This window comes from Carettochelys insculpta, chromosome 3, assembly GCF_033958435.1.
Source record: "Carettochelys insculpta isolate YL-2023 chromosome 3, ASM3395843v1, whole genome shotgun sequence".
Taxonomy (NCBI): domain Eukaryota; kingdom Metazoa; phylum Chordata; order Testudines; family Carettochelyidae; genus Carettochelys; species Carettochelys insculpta.
The window spans coordinates 105,571,269-105,589,724 of NC_134139.1; positions in this window are offsets into that span (position 1 = coordinate 105,571,269).

An 18,456-nucleotide genomic window follows, 5' to 3' on the forward strand; every position below is an offset into this window, starting at 1 on the left:
TAAGGGACCACTGTGATCATCTGCTCTGTACGGCACAGGCTGTAAAAGTTGCCCAAAATCATTCCTAGGACATATTTTGCTATCCCCCATCCTAACAGTGTCTCTGCAAAAACGGACAATGAAACTGGGATTTTTGGATGCCCAGGAAGAGTTTTTAGAATCTAGTTTTTGGAAAGAACAATTGCAAGTTACAGAAGACAGCCTTGATGTGTCTGGTGACATGAGCTCGTATTTATGGTGGTTGTAAATTTGGAATGTACAGATATTAAGGAGTCATGGCTAAATGTGCAGGTTTGTGCTGTTTTTGGTCAAACAAGGATTCTGCTACTAATTAACAAAAATATGTTATTTGTTTATTATTATTATTATTATTATTATTATTATGTTACAATTTTCATTTGTTGAACCAAACCACTTGGGGAAAGTTTCTTTTCAGGGGATCAGAGAAGAAGACAGAAATCCATGGCACACAAATACGTTAAGCTTCACTCTCTTGGAGATATGTATAATTTTACTCCAGAAAGGAACACTGAATAGATTGGTAGAATAACAACTGGTGTAACTAGAAGCAGGGATAGAAACCCATTTAAAGGAGTCAGGGAATAGCCTCCCTTGGGCAATCAGATTCCAAATGAAAATAACCTGCTCTTTAGAAACAGTTCTGAGTCCCAGAGATGGGCTGTCTCTAGGAAGGATGACACAGGAAAATGTGGAAAAGGGGTAATTATAGTATCTTCAATTTGGTGTTAAAACTTTAACAAACAGCTGTTGGGAGCTCCTCTGCCATATCACATGCCTTTATTATACTTCTGTCTAAACTCTCAGGTGTGCTGGTGTCTGTAGCAAAGTGACCCTCAGATGAGTTAGGTGGGTAGCTCAGAATTTATGGTAGTACTCTCTTCCTTTCTGTTCAGTTAGTGGGTGTCTTCCCCCATTCTGATTGTTAGTTAAATAAAACAGCATATGCCGAGCCTGTAGTCCTGTAAATGGAGTATGTTCTCTGAGCAGCAAGTGGTCCCTTTTACTGAATAAATTAACCAGGATTTCTGCTTAACCAGGATTTCTGCTTTCCTCCTTTCTCAATAGATGGTGACTAGCCAGAGTAGAGCATGGGGAGCACCACAGGGCAATATGCTTTGCCTTTTTAGGACAGCAGCTTGCACTTCTGTTTTTTTACCCTTCCTAGAAGTAAAAAGCACAAATAGTTAGCACCTGTGTTTAAACACCCAAGCAACGCTGAAAGGACTCGGCTGAATTTCCTTTAGCTTGCACTTTTGTGTTGCAAAATAGCAGGTTTTTAAATAAGAACACCCTTCAAGCAATAATTTGTGACACCCACCTCCAACAGAGAGAGACAACAATTCCTCCGGACTCATCACTAATGACTGCAGTTAGAATAATAACATCAAAATGAGAATCTGAGACAAACCAGACAAACCACTTTATTCCTCACAGGATGGGCTCAGGAAGTGACTTTTAATTGCACAAGTAAAAAAAATTGCTTTAGTATTACATTTTATTGAACCACTTTATTTACACAGGAAAAACTCTCCGAGAAAGCTGGCTCCATGGTAGGCTTCTGAAGCATCCTGTTGTCTGCACTGCGGTAAAGTTACTGATAACACAAATATTGTGACAGAAAATGAAGCGAATAATGTGTTTGTTCCATGTGGGGTTTTAACAGCCTAGGATAGAACTAATCATTCTGAGGGTGCATCCTGCTTTGAGCAGTGTGTTCCTAATTTCCACTGACTTTATTGGAAGCTGGGGGACACTGAGTGCCTGGCACAACTGGGGTCGTAAACGTCCCTGAGTCTAAAAACTTTACACTAGTTTATTATGACATTGAGTGGGCAATTGGCTAACCTCTGATCCAGCTTGTTTAAACCTACCTGTGTTGTTTGTAGTGTTGTTAGTAGCCATGTCCGTCTTAGGATATTAGAGAGACAAGGTAGGTGAGGTAATGTCCATTATGGGACCAACTTCTGGAGGTGAGAGAGATGAGATTTTGAGCCACACAGAGTTCTGCTTCAGGTCTGGGGAAGGGACTCCCCAGGCTCTCAGATGGGGAGGCGAGAGGGAGGAAAAGTGGCGGTTACATAGGGGCCCAGAGCTCTGGCCAAAGCCAATTTGGCAGCAGCTCTGGACCCCTCTGAAGGGCCACAGCAGTACTGCCATGCTTCTCTACCCGGTGGTGGAGGTCACAGTCTGAGCAGCGCCAAAGGCTGGCTGTCCTTGGCCCTACCCCTTCCACCCTTGGCCTCGCCCCTTCCAGGGTGTGGAGCTGGCCCCTTCCCAATTTGCCGAGGGGCCTGAGGTGGTTGTTAGCCCCAGTGGTACTCCCAGAGTCACAACAAACTTCCAGGTAGGTGGGCAGGTAGTTTAGCTGAAGTAGTTAACAACCTGTTCCATCTGGCATTTTTGCAGATGCTGGGTGTTCCTTTCCCAGACCTGAAGAAGAGCTCTGTGTGGCTCCTAGGCATCGCCCTTGCCAACAGAAATTGGCCCAGTAAACGATATTACGTCATCCATCTTCTCTCTAAACATATCTATGTTCATTTATGTACCTGTTCTTTTATGCTAGTGTTTAGGTGCCCCATTTGTGCCTCAGGTAAATCCAGCTGTGCCCCAGAGTAACCAAAAGGAGGTACAAATATGAAGTTTGCACTGCTGTGGAATACTTCGCTATGACTGCTTTTTTTAAAAAGCCTTGATAATTTTATGACCCACATCCTAATTTGCCCACGGACTAAAGGATACTCAGAACTTAGCCCAGAAGGTTAGGGAGTTCTCAATCTTTTTATAACATGAACCACATTCTAATAGAGATTGTCGTGTGAATAGGTCTCCCCCATTCACAACTGTGTAGACAAGCCCTTCTCATTCAGCCAAATGCACCTCCTCCCTACCCACTTCATGAGTTGCTTCATGGGTGAATGTGTATGTGTGTCTGTTGCAGGGGGGAACGGAATAAAGGGTGAGATTCTGCAATGTGTCTTTCTGATAGCAGTCTAGGACATACAGCCTAATGGAGGTGGGGGCAAGAATGACTTTGTGTTCTGGTTCTAGGGACCCTATAGACTTCTTGTATTTACGAAGTGCTCTGATAGACACTTTACAGATGCTAACTATCAACACAGTGTGTGAGTTAAGCATGTGTTTATTATGTTGAACACCCAATCCTGCATATTAGTTTCCTATAATGACTGCTAAAAGTATACAAACAACTGCTTCTTCAAGCATAACTGTAGTCATTGGAGTGCTTACATAATGAATATACAAACCCCTGATGCTAGCAGAGGAAGGATTAAAAAGGACATGTCTAGAAAGGAAGCAGACCCCCTGAGGAATAAAAGAGTAAAAGATTTTTTGTGTATTCCAAATTAAGGCAGAGATCGCCTTCATTTCATGTGTCCCGAACTAGATTAGACCATGGTATCTGTATGGGTGCCCCATAATATAGCTGCCTGTTTCAAGGGTCCCTAAAGATAACTGTAAACTAGCTAGTCTTTCATTTCCAGCTTTCTATAGATTATATAAGGTTCCTACACTGCTGTGTAGTCCCCTTTAAGGTGGCGTGGCAGGCTGCCAATGGTAAGAAATGAAATTCTGCTGTAATGATTGAGAGGATCAGAGCAGCTCTTGGTGACGAAGATGTTCCCTAGTTACACTTAAATCCTTAGGTTACTGATTAAAATAATCTATCTGTAAAAAAGTTAACATTTTTATAGCATATGAATAGTTTATCCCTAGCATCCCCTTCCCCTTGTACAAGGAAGACTGAGCATTTCTCTTTCTCAAAGAGATGACATGGAATAATTAGATCCATTCAGCAGACTCAGCACCAGCTGCAGAGGCTGGCAACTGGGGCGGCGGTTCCTGAACTTTAGGGCAGCACACGAAGCTAGATCAAGATGAATATATGTCAACACCTGGGTGTCCCACATATTCAAGAGAAAGAACGTGGTAATTACTTAGCACAATTTAAAGGACCCTTTAAATACCAGGCACACACTCAGTACTGAAGTGAACAATAATTTCTTTACTGAGAAATTGACCTTTTGCCTCTCCTATCTGGTCTGGCCAGGCTTCATTAACATCACTTGGTCTGTAAATTGACTCTGACAACTGAGTTAGGAGCAAAATGGAGCTTTTTCTCTTAAAATGTGTGTTGTTAATCCAGAGATCTATAGAAAAAACCTTCATTTTCTTTATACCATTGATGTGGGATTTACACTTTCCTTTCTGATGTTGTAATTCGGACTCGGCATTGTTGTGCTGGGCCCATAGTGATTCTCAAGCACAGGCAGGGGTACCTCTGAAGTTATTCAGAAGTCTTCAGGGGGGGTACATCAGCTCATCTAGATTTTTGCCTCGTGTTACAACAGGCTCCATAAAGAGCACCAGCAAAGTCAGTACAACTAAAATACCATACAATGCTTATGCTGCTCCATATGCTACTCTGAAATACAAGTACACAATTTATATTTCAGTTGATTTATTCAGAAATTATACGATAATGAGAAGAGAGCTATATTTTGGCAATAGTGCTGTGACTTTTTTTTGTATTTTTATACCTGATTTTGTAAATAAGTTGTTTTAAAGGAAGGTGAAACTTGGGTTATACACAAGACAAATCAAACTCCTGAAAGTACAGTGGTCTGGGTAAACTGAGATACACTCTGCTCAGGCAAATCAAACCACAAGTAAGCAAAAGAGGAATTCCTAAATCAGTTCCCATGCTCCTGGCTGAAAAAAACATGTAATAAAACGTGAAAATAGCTAAGATTTTCAAGAGCTTGCCAACATATAGAACTTAGTCCAGAATAAACTAGAGTGTGGATTTGATGTGTATGAACTGTTAGGTTATGTCTACATGGCAGAGCTATTTTCAGAAACCTTGGTATCCCGAAATAGCTACTCGCACCCTTGAAACATGTCTGTTATTTCAAAACATTTTTTTAAAAAACAGGCACTCAATTTTGGCATCCCTGAGCTCCTTGTTGCAGGACGAGTAAGGAATGCTTTGGGATAGTGCAGTATTTTGACATATGGCGCAGTTTAGACAGCTGCAAATGCTGAAATAGCCTAGATGCAATAAACTTGAAGAAAGATAGGCAAATTATTTAGAGTTTAGGGTGCCGTGTGGACATAGCTTTACTCATCAGCTCCAAAAGTGGATTAAACTTGGTTAAAATAAGGTACTTTATTCCAGAATAAGACTATCCACAAATGGGGTGATTAGGATGTGCTATTCTGGACTAAATCTCTGTGTAGACAAGCCCTGTGTTTTAATAACGTAAGGCGGTGGTAGTAGCTTAGGTAACGTAACTTTACACCACATTAAAAATAGTGAACTGAAATTTGCTGTCCTTACTGTGGTCAGATCAGAATGGCAGTGTTTTGTACCTCCTTTGCATAGGGAGACCATATTTCCTTAGGCCAAATTTGAGATACCCTAGTGTGTGTATGGGGGGGGGTTAGGGGTGACTCCCCAGCTGTGGCTGCTAAGCAAGTGCAGTTCCCTGGCTTCCCCTTTCCATGGGGCACCAGAAATGGGCTGCTGCCCCATGGGGAAGCTCCCTTGTTTCAGGGGTGGTTGCTTTGCAGAAGGTGGGGAGGGTTCCCTGGCTTCCTCATGTTTCTGAGCACAGGGAATGGGGCTGCCACCCCACGGGAGAGCTCCCCGGCTGTGGGAGCTCCCTAACTGCAGAGGTGGCTGACCAGTGGTGGAGGAGGGTGTTTCACAGCTACATGGGAGGCTGTTCTGCATCAGAGATTGGGCTACCTCCCTGCAGTGGTCTCCACAGCAGCTGCAGGGGCAGCTGTCCCAGGGAAGGGCTACCCAGCATTGCTGGGGAACCAGGTCCCCCTTAAGATATTGGAGAGGGGGACAAAACACGCTGCCCTACCCCACAACATATCCTACCTTACTTCTGTGGCAGGGCCCCTGGCTCCCTCTCCTGCTGCTGCAGGTGCCGACTGGTCAGTATGTGTTGTCCAGCCAGCTCTTGATTGATTTTACCTGCAGCGGCCATTGCGCTGACTTGGGGGAAGGGCAACTCAGCAAGGGAGAGTGAATGTATGGGACAATTGGCTTTTTGTTAATAAAAGGCAGGACACCTGCCTAAACTACAGGACTGTCCCAGTGAAAATGGGACAGATGGTCACCTTTGCTTTGCACTTCCTGGTGTAAGTGACTGTGCAGTGAAAATTAGAACACTGGTGTCAAAGGCACTCAAAACGCAGCAGCATGGCTCAGTGCAATAGATGGGCATGGTAGTAGAATAGCTTTTGAGGAGGCTTTGTAGGGATATTGGTGAGAAGTGGCGGTACCAATGGCAGTGCTTCCAGCACATAAGAATCTACACCAGGCAAGGTACCACTGTCCAAGGATTATGGCTCTGTAACAAATCAGGGATATTGCAAAGAAGAACTGAAGTCAGATTTTTTTTCCTGGCTTGTATGGAAAATTCTAATTTCTTGCTAGAGCCCAGTTTAGTGCAACCCGTACACCTACCGGTATGGTTCACTGTCCCCTATAGTGGTACTTGGATCACTTACACAGAGAAAGAATGAGTTTTCTCTAGAGCCTTAGCTGACAGCCAGCTGCCTTTTAGCTCAGGGGGTAGAGGTTCATGCAAGAAGCTGCAGAGGTCCCAGTTCAACTCTGCCTGTTGGAGGTAACATTAACATCTGGCTTTTCTCATTAGAACTGGTGATACCAAACCTTTGGTTCCATGAAGCCTGAAGATTTAGGGAATTACAACCTAGATCACATTTTTGAGGGTCAACGCATGTACATAATTATTAAGCAGAAGAGAAATCAATCATTGGAAGACAATGACCCTTTTCTGAGTAAGGCTGAGTATGGACTTAACAAAGGTTTTATGTAAGTCTCCAGATGCAAATGGAGGAAAGCCTGCAGATCCGTCTCAATCCAAAAGAAAAAAAAAAAAGAAAAAAGAAAGTCAATGGAAAACGTCATCCAGGGTACAGAGAGAATGATGGAGGAGTTAGAGAGGAGCATTATCCGTGTGTGACAGCCCCAGCAGCTGCCATACTAGAAACGATCTGTCACTATGCCAGATTCTGCAAACTGTGCACGGAAGAGGGACAAAGTGACAGTGAAAATTAACACAGACTTTTGTTTACTGTCTGAGTGTTTTTTTTTAAATTAACTCCTTCATTGCCTTTGGAAGTTTAATATATGTCTGTAACTCTTCATCCAAATCCCTGTGGTATGTAACTTCTGTGCACCATCACCTCATTCCTACCTGGACCCTGAAAAGGAACAGCATCCTAAATATGCATCACAAACAAAAACTAAAATAAAACCTTAGAAAAAAAGATTCCCAAATATTATTAGAGGAAAATCCCAAGTCAAATATGATTATAGGAAGGCTGTGGATTCTGGCTTTGCGTTTTGGTTTAAAAAAACAACAGTAACAAAACGCAACAATCCTGGCACTGACAAAGGGGAGTGAAGTCTCTGCTCTACAGCCTTAGCTAAGAGCCAGTTGGCTTTTAGCTCATGTGGTAGAGGCACATGGCTTTAGCTCTTAAGATGGTTCTCGCTGGCTGTGGACCAGGGTCTGTCAGCTTTAACCCCTGGTTTTCAGGGGAGATTTTAGAGCTGCCTGCTACTGCTGCCTTTAGCACCTATCTGTAGTTAACTGAGCCCTTGAGTTTGGCAAATAAACTCATCAGGATTCATAGTCTTAAAACAAACTCCTGTAGTGTTTTGCGTTTGTTAATTACAGCGAAACCCTGGTTATCTGACATAATCAGGACCGGTGGATGGTCAGGTATCTGAAAATGTCAGATAAGCAGCGGTGGGGTGGAGGGCTCTGGAGGGGGAGGCCTGAAGTGGGCTGCCTGGTTCCTTTCTGAAATGATGGCAAACCCTGAGGTGGGCTGTGGGATGCCGGCTGCTGCGAAGCTGCTCCCCCGGTGGGTAGCCCTCGCCAGACCTGAGGAGCTGAGACCCGACTGGTCCTGGGACAGAGCCCCAGTTAGGCCTGGGGAGGAGAGCCACGGTGGCTGGGGCATAGAGTCCCAGTCATCCTGGGTGGGTGGCCCCCGCTGGCCCTGGGTTGCAGAGACCCAGCTGTTCCTGGAGCCCAAGCTGCTGCCAGCCCCAGGATGCGGAGCCCTGGCTCCTATGAGGAGCGCCTGAGGGATTTGGGCTTGTTTAGTTTGAAGAAGAGAAGACTGAGGGGCGATTTGCTAGCAGCCTTCAGCTTCCTGAAAGGGAGCTCTAAAGAGGATGGAGAGAAACTGTTCTCAGCGGTGACAGATGGCAGAACAAGCAGCAATGGTCTGAAGTTACAGAATGAGAGGAGTAGGTTGGATATTAGGAAAAACAACTTCAGCAGGAGGGTGGTGCAGCACAGGCATGTGTTGCTTAGAGAGGTGGTGGGTTCTCCATCCCTCGAGGTTTTTAAGTCAGTGCTGGTTGGAGGCATAGGCTCCTGCTGCACAGGATCCTGGAGCCGAGGGAAGCATCTACCCCAGAGCATCTGGTGGACACCGCTGGTCCCCCCCGTGGACAGCGATGATTAGGCACGCCCCTCCAACACCACGAGGACCCTCATCATCGCCCTCCCCTCTGGGACACCCAGCAGAGCCTTAACAAGCCAAGCCTCACCTGAGCCCTGGTAGGTCATAGACAGTACATATGGTATGAGCAGGATGTCTCCAGGAATGGGGATGGGGCCCCTCTGGAAGAGCCCCACAGCCCACACACCTGGGGATGGGGACTGGGGAGGGAACACAGCCCGACCCTCACCAAATGGGAACCTCAGGGCACCCAGCATCTCGTGGGCCACAGGGGAGCAGAGTGGGGACCCCACCAGCCCTGAGGTTGGGACCCAGGACTAATGGGCCATCCCCTGTCCCTATCTGTCTCTACGTCCATTGTTGGGAAGACACCGCAGCCCACCACAGTGGGCCGCAGCCACAGGGGGCTGGGAGGCTTCCCCATTGCCCCAGCATGCATCTCCCCATGGCCGCAGAAGGGCCTCTCACAGACGATGCTGGAGGGAGGAGGAGGTGGCTGTGAACCGGGCAGTCATGCACGAGATGACTGGGGTGCTTGGGGACTGGCTGGCGATGGAGCGGGGATGTGTGGGTATGGCTGGCTGGCAGCCTGGATGCGGGGTCCCAGGACTTGGCCACCTGCCTCGCCCAACCAACCACCCCCTAGACAGCCTGGCCCACAACCGCCCCCCACAGCCACCTCCCAACCCCCCACGGCCACCCCTCCGGCAGCTGACCAGCTCATGACAGACCTGTCCCCGTCCGTCTGCCTGGAGCTGTCTCAGTGGCTGCTGGCCAAGGCAGACACACCTGGCCCCAGCCCCAGTGCTACCCCCCGACCCCTTGTGAGCCCGTGGCACCATCACGTGAGCCCTACCTCCTGATTGGGATGACTTAGTTGGGGTTGATCCTTCTTGAAGCAGGGGGCTGGGCTAGATGAGCTCGTAAGGTTCTTTCCAGCCCTAGCATCCTATGATTCTATGAAATGACACCACTTCAAGAAGCATATGTTGTACAAAGAAAGAGCAGCACTGTTTGGCTGGGAAGGGGGGTATTTAAAAATCAGTGGTATTGAATACTGACATCTTCCACCCATTCTTTAATTCTTCGGGGGTTGTTTGCTTTTCTCTGTTGTTTAGTTAGTTGAAAATATTCTAGAGGCGTAGCTGGGTCTCACAGGGCTTTCAGAAGAACTGCTTGTTAAAAAGACCTTTGGGGTAGAAGATGGAGGGAAGGTGGACCAGGTCAGGAAGCAGTTTTACAGCTGGGTTAGGAGGCAGTGTAGAAAAAGCTGAAAGACAATAGTAGGAAAAGGACACAAAGGGGCACTGATCTGTGCAGATTAAGTGGAGAGAAGAGCTGATGAGAACAAAGTGGTAGGTAGATAGACCGTGAGGAGTAGGACAAGGAAAGAATGGGGCAGAGAAGCCAAAATAAGGATCTGGAGAGATCCTGGAAAGGAGAGAGAGGAAGATGAAATAACTAGTCTAGCGCCTGCCTTTTGCACAGGTCACAGGGGCTGACAGCTTCTGCAGGACTCTGGGCCAGGTATGTGAGCAGTGGGGCCAAGGGCATTTAGCCCTCAGCCCTGTGCAGACAGCAGCAGTGGGCCTCTTCTTTCCCTCACCACTCTCAGAGCCACGTGGAGCTGCACTCTGGCAGTGATTTAAGGGGCCAAGGGTTCCAGCAGCTGCTGCTGCCACACTAGCAGCAGTCAGGAGCTATGGGCACTGCAAAATTGCTAGACCCTGAGGCAATTGCCCCTTTGCCCTCCCTCACCCGTTGGCAGGCCTGGCACAGGTTGAACGAAGGGAAAGTTTGAGTCTTGGAACTCAAGAAAGGGGAAGTTTCTTTTGTTGCAGGAAAAATAGTCAAAGCCTGGCTGATCTGGCTGGCAGGACTCTAATGAAGGGTCTGTTTCAAAAAGAGACTCGTACAGCAAAGAGCTGACTCCATCCATAAATTCCACCGAAGCCTGTGTGCAGCTTGATCTAAGAATTCAGCCCACAGTGCTGCTGTGAAATGGCCTGAGCTGGGAGACCATTCTGGGTAAGCCAGTGTGAAGGAGCAGGACAAAAGTGAATTTGCTGTGGGCAATGAGAGAGACTAGGAAACTTTCAAACATTTCTGCTTTTTGTTTTCAGGCCTTTGGAGGACTGATGCTCAGCTCTTCCACCTGACAGGAAAAATACAAGCTCAACTGAAAGTTGCTTTTTATAAAAAAAGTGCCTCAGAAACAATTTCAGGGCATGTGCTGGGTGGGTTCCCCCCATACACTTCGTACTTCTGGAAGGCCCTCAAGGTGAAGAGCATCTTGTTTAGTGAGGTGCTGAAAAGATTTCTGTGGGGGCTTTTGTTAAATCTACCATTAAACTGGAGGAAGAACTGGCATGATTCCCTGCCTGTGGGGGAGCTGTCTTTTCCCTGGATGCCTTGCCACAGATTGATTTTATTCCTTGTGTGCCTTAAAATATACTTGAAAAAGCAGTTTTAGGAGGGGCTGAAAGGCCCCAGAATTCACAGGAAAATGGGTGTCCTCTAAAAGATCTTCACTCCGTCATCCTATTCAGATAGCCCCACTTAAACACTGATGCAATACGAATAGACTCTTGCAAGTTCCTAAAGGGACTACCTACCCTGAAGTAACTGAAGGTTATTTGGGCAGGAGGTCCATGTGATTGTGAACACAAACCTTCTTTCATCTAACAAGATATCTATCACCCTTGTTTGTTGACCTGGTCTTTGTAAGTTTGGCTGGAATTGCACTGGGGTAACACTCAGGCTCAACATTTTGCTGCAGGAAAATACAATTTTCTTCTGGTGGTGCAGCTTAATGTAATTGTATTGACATTGCTTTGGCTTCTCCTTACATGATTATATTCAAATTTGCACTGAAATAACAAAAGATTTGAATTACAATTGGTTCTATGAGTTTGTTTCAAGTCTGTTTTTGTACAAAAGTAACTTAGGTCAATTTAGTTAAAATGTAGTGAAGGAAAGCAAAAAGAGAAGTTGGGGGAGAGTAAAAACTGAAAACTGAAACAAGAACTACTTGTTTGAATCAAAATGAAACAAACTTTTTTGATCAGGAACAAAATTAAAATACATTCTTCATGAAAATTTTCCATTTCTTCTGAAGAGTTGTTCTTCATCAAAATACATTTTCAAACAGCAGTAATCCAGGGCTTTGGTTCATATCCATCTTAATTTTCTTTTAAACTTGTCTCCTGTGAGCACTGATGTTAAGGAAAGTTTCCTGCAAAATGCTTCCCTGCTGATGTGGCTGGGGTCATATTACCTGAAATTGTCCACTGCACAACTTCAGAAAGACGGCGGAGAGTCTGAAGCAATGAGCTTACTGTTAACCATCAATACGTATTTCAACAAGGTTCTGGAACACTGTGATAACAACAGCAAGTAAACACCTCTTTCTGGGAAATAAACCAAAGGAAAATGTTTGTGTGGTGATAGGTTGTGTGGTAATTTTTCACAAGTTGCATCAGTCTCTTACAAAGAGAGACGATTCTGAAGGTCTTTATCCAGTTGGCCTGGGTGTGGTCCTAATGCACCGCAATGTGCTAAGGCTCAGAGGACCTCACCCTTCTGTAGTTGCCTTCTCTTGTACTAAGTGGGCATAAAATGCTACTGTTCTGTACCAGTAACATGTTGCACTTGCTATCCATGGAAGGGAAAGGGCAAAGTGGTTGAGACCGAGACCTTATACTTAAGGGGAAGATCCCTCTGTAGTCTCCTGAAATGGACTCTTGAACCATCGAAGAGGGTTTGAAGACCCAGTCAATACTGAGGCCGGTGCCTTTTCACCCTCTTTGATCAGTATTATGCTAAGAAGGCCTCTAGGCTAGCCAGACGAAATGGATTTCTAAGGTTCACTATCTTAATTCTAATACATAGCACAGTAAATCTACACCGCATGATAAAGTGTAATTTGAGGCAGTTAGCTCAATTTTACAATGTCACTATCTTCACTGTAAATACTATTAGGTCGATTTTAAGGAGCACTAAGGTCTATATTAGAACACCATGAGAAGCATCATGGTTGAATTTAAAAGTTCGAATTAAGGCTAGTGTGGAAACACCATGTCTTTTAATAGACTTTATTAGCCTCCAGAGGTGTCCCGTATGCATCACACAATGTCCCACAGTCCTCTACTCTGGCTGCTTCCAACTCTGCTGCTGTCCAGGTGCACAGGAATTAGGTAACAGGAAGCCTGTGAAGTTGAATTCAGTGCCAGAAAGCCCGTGGCGGCTGGCCTGTGGAATCGTGCTTGTAAGAGAGACTGAGAAACTTCTTTCTTTCTTTGCTATCAGTGCAGTGAGCACATCTACCCATTAAAAATAGCCTCAACATGGAGTTCACTGTTCTATAAACTGAGCGCTTGGATTTTTTTTTCAGTGCTGGTACCAGCCACTGCTCCACTGCACCATGTGGCAGCAAAGCTGTGGGGGTTGTGCTTGTATGAGAGGCTGCGAATCTTCTCTTCTGTGGTTTACATTTGTACAGAGGCAGCCCCTCCCTCCCCCAGGAGCACCACGCAGTTGGGTCTTTCCCGCATCCAACCACATCACATGGCTAGTCCCCAGCCCAATAAAAGGACGTGCCTGCTGTTCAGTTCAGACCATGCTGCCAGGAAGCACCATGCCTTGGCTTGCACGTGGTGAGGGTTCTAAAGGCGCCAAAGATTTCAGGGACTTGTTGCCACGTGGGGGGCGGGGGGGAGTCTACCTTGGGCGTCAAAGATTTTGGGTCCTTGTCTCCCCCCGTGTGAGCAAGACTGAATGGCCCATTTCAACTGGCCCTCCAACCAACAGCCCCACACCACACATCCACCCATGCATGTGGAAATTTGGCAAGCTCCATCCCCATGTTGGACACAGCTGTGGAGTGTAGTGGGAAGCCAAAAATCCTGCATCAAAAAAGTCTTTTTTCCTAACTTTTACTATCCTTTTCTTTCTTCAAGCTTTGCATTGTTTCTGTAATATTTTCAGGGATCATGTTTCTGAATTCAAGAGGTGGTGGTGGTGGGGTGGGGGGTTGGAGGTGGGGAAGAGTGGCTGGCGGGCCAGTGGAGAAGACACAGATACCTGGGTGATCCTTTGTCTTTCTTCAAGCTGTGCTCTGTTCTTGTAATATTTTCAGAAATGATCATTCTGGATTCAAGGAGGAGGAAAGTGGCTGGAGGGCCAGTTGAGGTTACACAGATTCCTGGGTGTTCACAGGTCAGTATGACAGACCCCTGCCTGGTGCACTGAGCCTTCTGAAGCCAGCCTATTTGGTTTTCCTTTGACTGTGATTCCCTACTTTTACTTATTTCACTCTGAAAAAAATAACTGTTTGCTGCTTTTCCTAGAAAATCTTTGGCAATTCAGTTTTAAAAGCAAGAGACTTCAGTAAATTTGGTGATCTTTGTTGATGCCTTCTTCCCCATCTTTGTTTCTTTTGGTAAATTCCTTATCAAATGGCTTCCTTAAGATGGGTCATACCATACCATGGTTTTAAGGGGGGAATAGTAGCTGAGGAACCAGTTGACATGGCATAGTCATCCAGGTGATCCCAGAGCACATACGCATTGGCTATGGTTACACTGACTCGAACATCCGGCAGCAGTGTGAAAATGGGTGGTCTCAAAAATGCAAAGGGTCATCCATTTGCATATCTGCTCACTGGCAGATGCTGCTGCTGGCACCAAAAAAGCTGTGTAAACATGGTTCTGTCAGCAAAACCCCCCTTTGTTGGCAGACTCTTATGCTTGATTTTTTTCCAGGCATAATAGGGGTGTCACCATTGTGAGTCCCTACTTTTTCTTCTTTCCTTCAGGAAAAATGTCCATTTGCTTTCCATGGGAGGAAAATGAGGGCAATGCAATGTGAGAAGATGACATCACATACCCACAACACTTGCGGGGCATTTTTTTCCCATACTGCACCAGTGAAAATACCGAGAATGCTACAGTGCTGAGGGAACTGTGGGGCAGGGTCCCACAATGCACTGCTATAAGAGTCGACGTTTGGTGATTGAGTGTGGCAGCAATAATTTGACTTTGTGGGGAATTTGTGGGGAGGTGAGGATAGTCAAATTTGGATTTATAAAACCCAGCATTACAAAATCAATTGTAATAAATTCAAATTTATCTTGTAGTGTAAACGCAGTCTACGCAAGTTTCTTTGGTGTTTGGGACCCAGGACTCTGAAGTTTTGTAGTGGGAGTGGGGCAGAAGTTTTAAGGGTGAGAGATGACATGCTTTTCTTTTGTAGGAGAGCTTGTTTTACCAGAGCACATGCCCAAGAACAGAGCTGATGTTGGCCCTGATTCTTGGAACAGCTGACTGTGTAGGCCTTTCCTGAGTTTCAGGGAACAAAATTGATGTGCTCAGTTTAGGTGAGGCTCTCAAATGTCCCGGTGATTGGCATAATGTAAAACCTAGGAAGGAAATATATTGAGATATGTTTCTCCTCCCGCATCTCCCATAAAATCTCTTTGGAACACAATTTGGGGGACCAGTCCTGCAGTTTTTGTATCCCTGTGGTCCCACTGAAGTCAAAAGGGTTGGTGGGGTGCACACGATGGAGGCAAGACCGATTCTCAATATTAAGCTCCTTGGGTCAGGGCATGTTTGTTCGGTGTTTGTCTGTTGAAATCCTGGCCCATGACTGGGGGTCCTAGATGTTAAGGTAATACAAATAATTGTAATACAACACCTATAGTTCAGTTAGAAACAGATGGTTTTGTAAATTACATTGTAAGCTCTCCATTTATTTTTTTCCATCGTAAACATAGGCACTTCCTTAGCTTGTACCTAATGAGCTCTGAATCACACATCACTGTACAGCTATCATCATTTAATTGGTGCTAACTTTTCCTGAACTAAGAAAAGAATGAGAAAGGTTTTCACTTAGCAACAAAAGGGGTGACTCTTGCAGGGTCACAGCCAGGAGATACAGAACACAGGGCAAGGATGGCTTCAATGTTTTTTGTCTTCTCCCATCCCTAGCCCTTAGGCAGTTTCTCTTGTCCCCATTGTTTTAGATAGTCTGATTCCTCCCATCTGTTCTGATGTCTGCTCCAGTCCCCTGTTTTCAGCAAATAGTGTGCCCATGCTACTTCGAAGTGCTTTTACTCCCAAAAATGTAATCCCTGCAGCTACATGCATGCTGGCACTTCAAAGTTTTCGCCGGGGAGAATTTGCCTGATGAAGTGCTGCATATGCATCACAGTACTTCATTAGTAATCTCCCACCACCCTGATTACTGTGCCCCCTTCAAAGAGGGAGGCAAGTGTAGACGTAGCCTCCGATTCTTATGTAACCCACACACTTTGGTGTGAGTCACTGTCCAAAATAGCGTCACCTGCACCGCTTACACATGGAGAGACTGAATCTCCTCTTCAGCCTTAGCTGAGAGTCAGGGAGCTTTTTAACTCAAAAAGTCTCCTGCATTAAGCTCCAGAGGTCTCAGGGTTGAGTCCACCTGTGGGTGGCTACATTTACACAAATGGTTTATTCCTTCATCCTTCTGAACATTTTATAGGGGTCATGCAAGTTTGCATGGGCTTGAAGGCCTGGGTTGTACTAGCACAGTGCCCTGAGCACCAGGCTATTGTATGTGTATGGTGGATGTGGCAATTTGCTAAGGTGACTCTTATGTGTTTTAATGAATTGTAAAGGAGACAGGCATGTAAAATATTCATAAAGGTACTGTCATTGTATAGCTAGCCACTGCCCATGAGCAGCGCTTACTCAGCCGACCTGCATTGCTTTTGTTTTCATGGATACATGATTCTGAAGTGCAAGTAAATACCTGCGTGTCCACACTGTGCATGTTCCTCACGAACAAAAAAGGCACCAGGCAGTACTGAAGGGAAGAAGGAACATATAGGAAATATGTATAATTCAGCTTTGTGTTCATTTAATCTGGCATATTTTGTAGAATTTCTGATTATTTTTTGTCAAATGAAGGGAAGTCCTGGAACCTTTACAGACCAGCACCTTTCTAAAGCTTGAACTGTGACTGTCTTATGGGCAGGACCTGCTGTTTGGGATTCAGTACATCTGAGGCAAGAAAGGCCATGGGTATATTTCTGCCCTCCACCCAATCCAAAAGGCTGGTTTGGATCTCAGGATAAGGCAGAAATGTCTCAGGGTTGTTGGAACTTTCACCAGCACAAATGGAGTTCTTGCCTTTCAATGTTAGAACAAGAACAAATGGATATAAAGTGGCCATCAATAAGTTTGGGCAAGTAACTGATAAAGTTTTCGTGCTGTCAGAGGAGTGAAATCCTGGGACAACTTTCCAAGGGGAATAGTGGGCCAAAAATATCTGTCTGGTTTTAAGACTGTACTTGACAAGCTTGCCTACAAAGGCACATGGCACATCCATGTCTACTATTAGCAAGTATATCCAATGGCTAGAGATGACACACCGGATAGGGAGAATCTGAATTACTACAGAGAATTCTTTCCCATAGGCCTCGATGACAGGCTCAAGGTTTGATTGCCGTATTTGGTTTGGGAAAGAATTTTCTCCCATGTCAGACTGATAAAGACCCAAGGGTTTTTTTTTCCCCCTCTTTCTGCAGCATGGGACATGGGTCACTTGCTGGTTTGAACCAGCAGAAGTGGTGGATTCTGTGTAACTTGAAGTCCTTAAATCAAAATTTGAGGACCACATTAAGTCTGCCATAGGTTATTGGCCACTTGGAGAAGTGTGGGTGGGTGAGGTTCTGTAGACTGTGTTGTACAGGTCAGACTAGATGATAATGATGGTCCCTTCTGGCTCTAAAGTCTGAGTTTCTAACCAAAATCCACCACTCCAAAATGTCTGGAGCCCAGTGCACTGTGGCTACAATCCCATCATATCCCTTGCAGTGGGTGAAGAAGGCAGGGAACAGGTGGCCTAGGGATGTTTCTCTGCCCTGAAAAGATTCTCCTGTGCAATGAGAATCTGGACCTGCCCCATCAGGGCAGCTTTCCCTCCTGTGCCCCTGGAGCTGGATCAATATGTCTACTGGCACTAAACTCAGTGTCAGGCTTATATGTATTGCATTTCTTGATGTCTGCTCTGTGTCCAGCAGTCCTGTGGTACATTAAAGACAAATTTATTAGGTCATGAGCTTTTGTGGGTAAGATCCACTTCTTTAGATTATTGACGTTTATCTTTACCAACACTTAGGATTTTGAAGTTCTTTACAGACGTTACAAGAAGTTCTGTGGCACATTATAGACTAACAGTGATATCATCACAGGACCTAATGTCAACCACACCATCAGGGGCTCTTTCACCTGCACATCTACGAATATAATATATGACTTCATGTGCCACAATGTCCCACTGCAATTTACATTGGCCAGACTGGACAGTCTCTATATAAAAGAATAAATGGACATAAATCAGACATCAGGAATGGTAACATACAAAAACTTGTAGGAGAACACTTCAATCTCACTGCACACTCAGTAACAGATTTAAAAGTAGCAGTCCTACAACAAAAAATTTTCAATAATAAAATGCAAAGAAAAATTTCAGAGCTGCAATTCATTTGCAAATTTGACTTCATTAAACAAGGACTGAACAGAGACTGGGAGTGGTCGGCCCATTACAAAAGCCATTTCTCCGCTCTTGATGTTCAAACCTCTGCATTAGCAACTGACAATGGGCCATATCCCCCCTGACTGAACTGACTTGTTTCTTCTCTCTTGATGTTCACAACTCCACATTAACTGCCAATAATAGGCCACATCCACCCTGACTGAACAGACCTTGTCAGCTCTGGCCCTCTCCTTTACTGAGACCCCCAATTTAAATCCTCCTCTGAAACCTCCCCACTCATGCATCTGAGGAAGTGGGCCTTTGCCCACAAATGCTTATGCTCCAAAATATCTGTTAGTTTGTAAGGTGCCA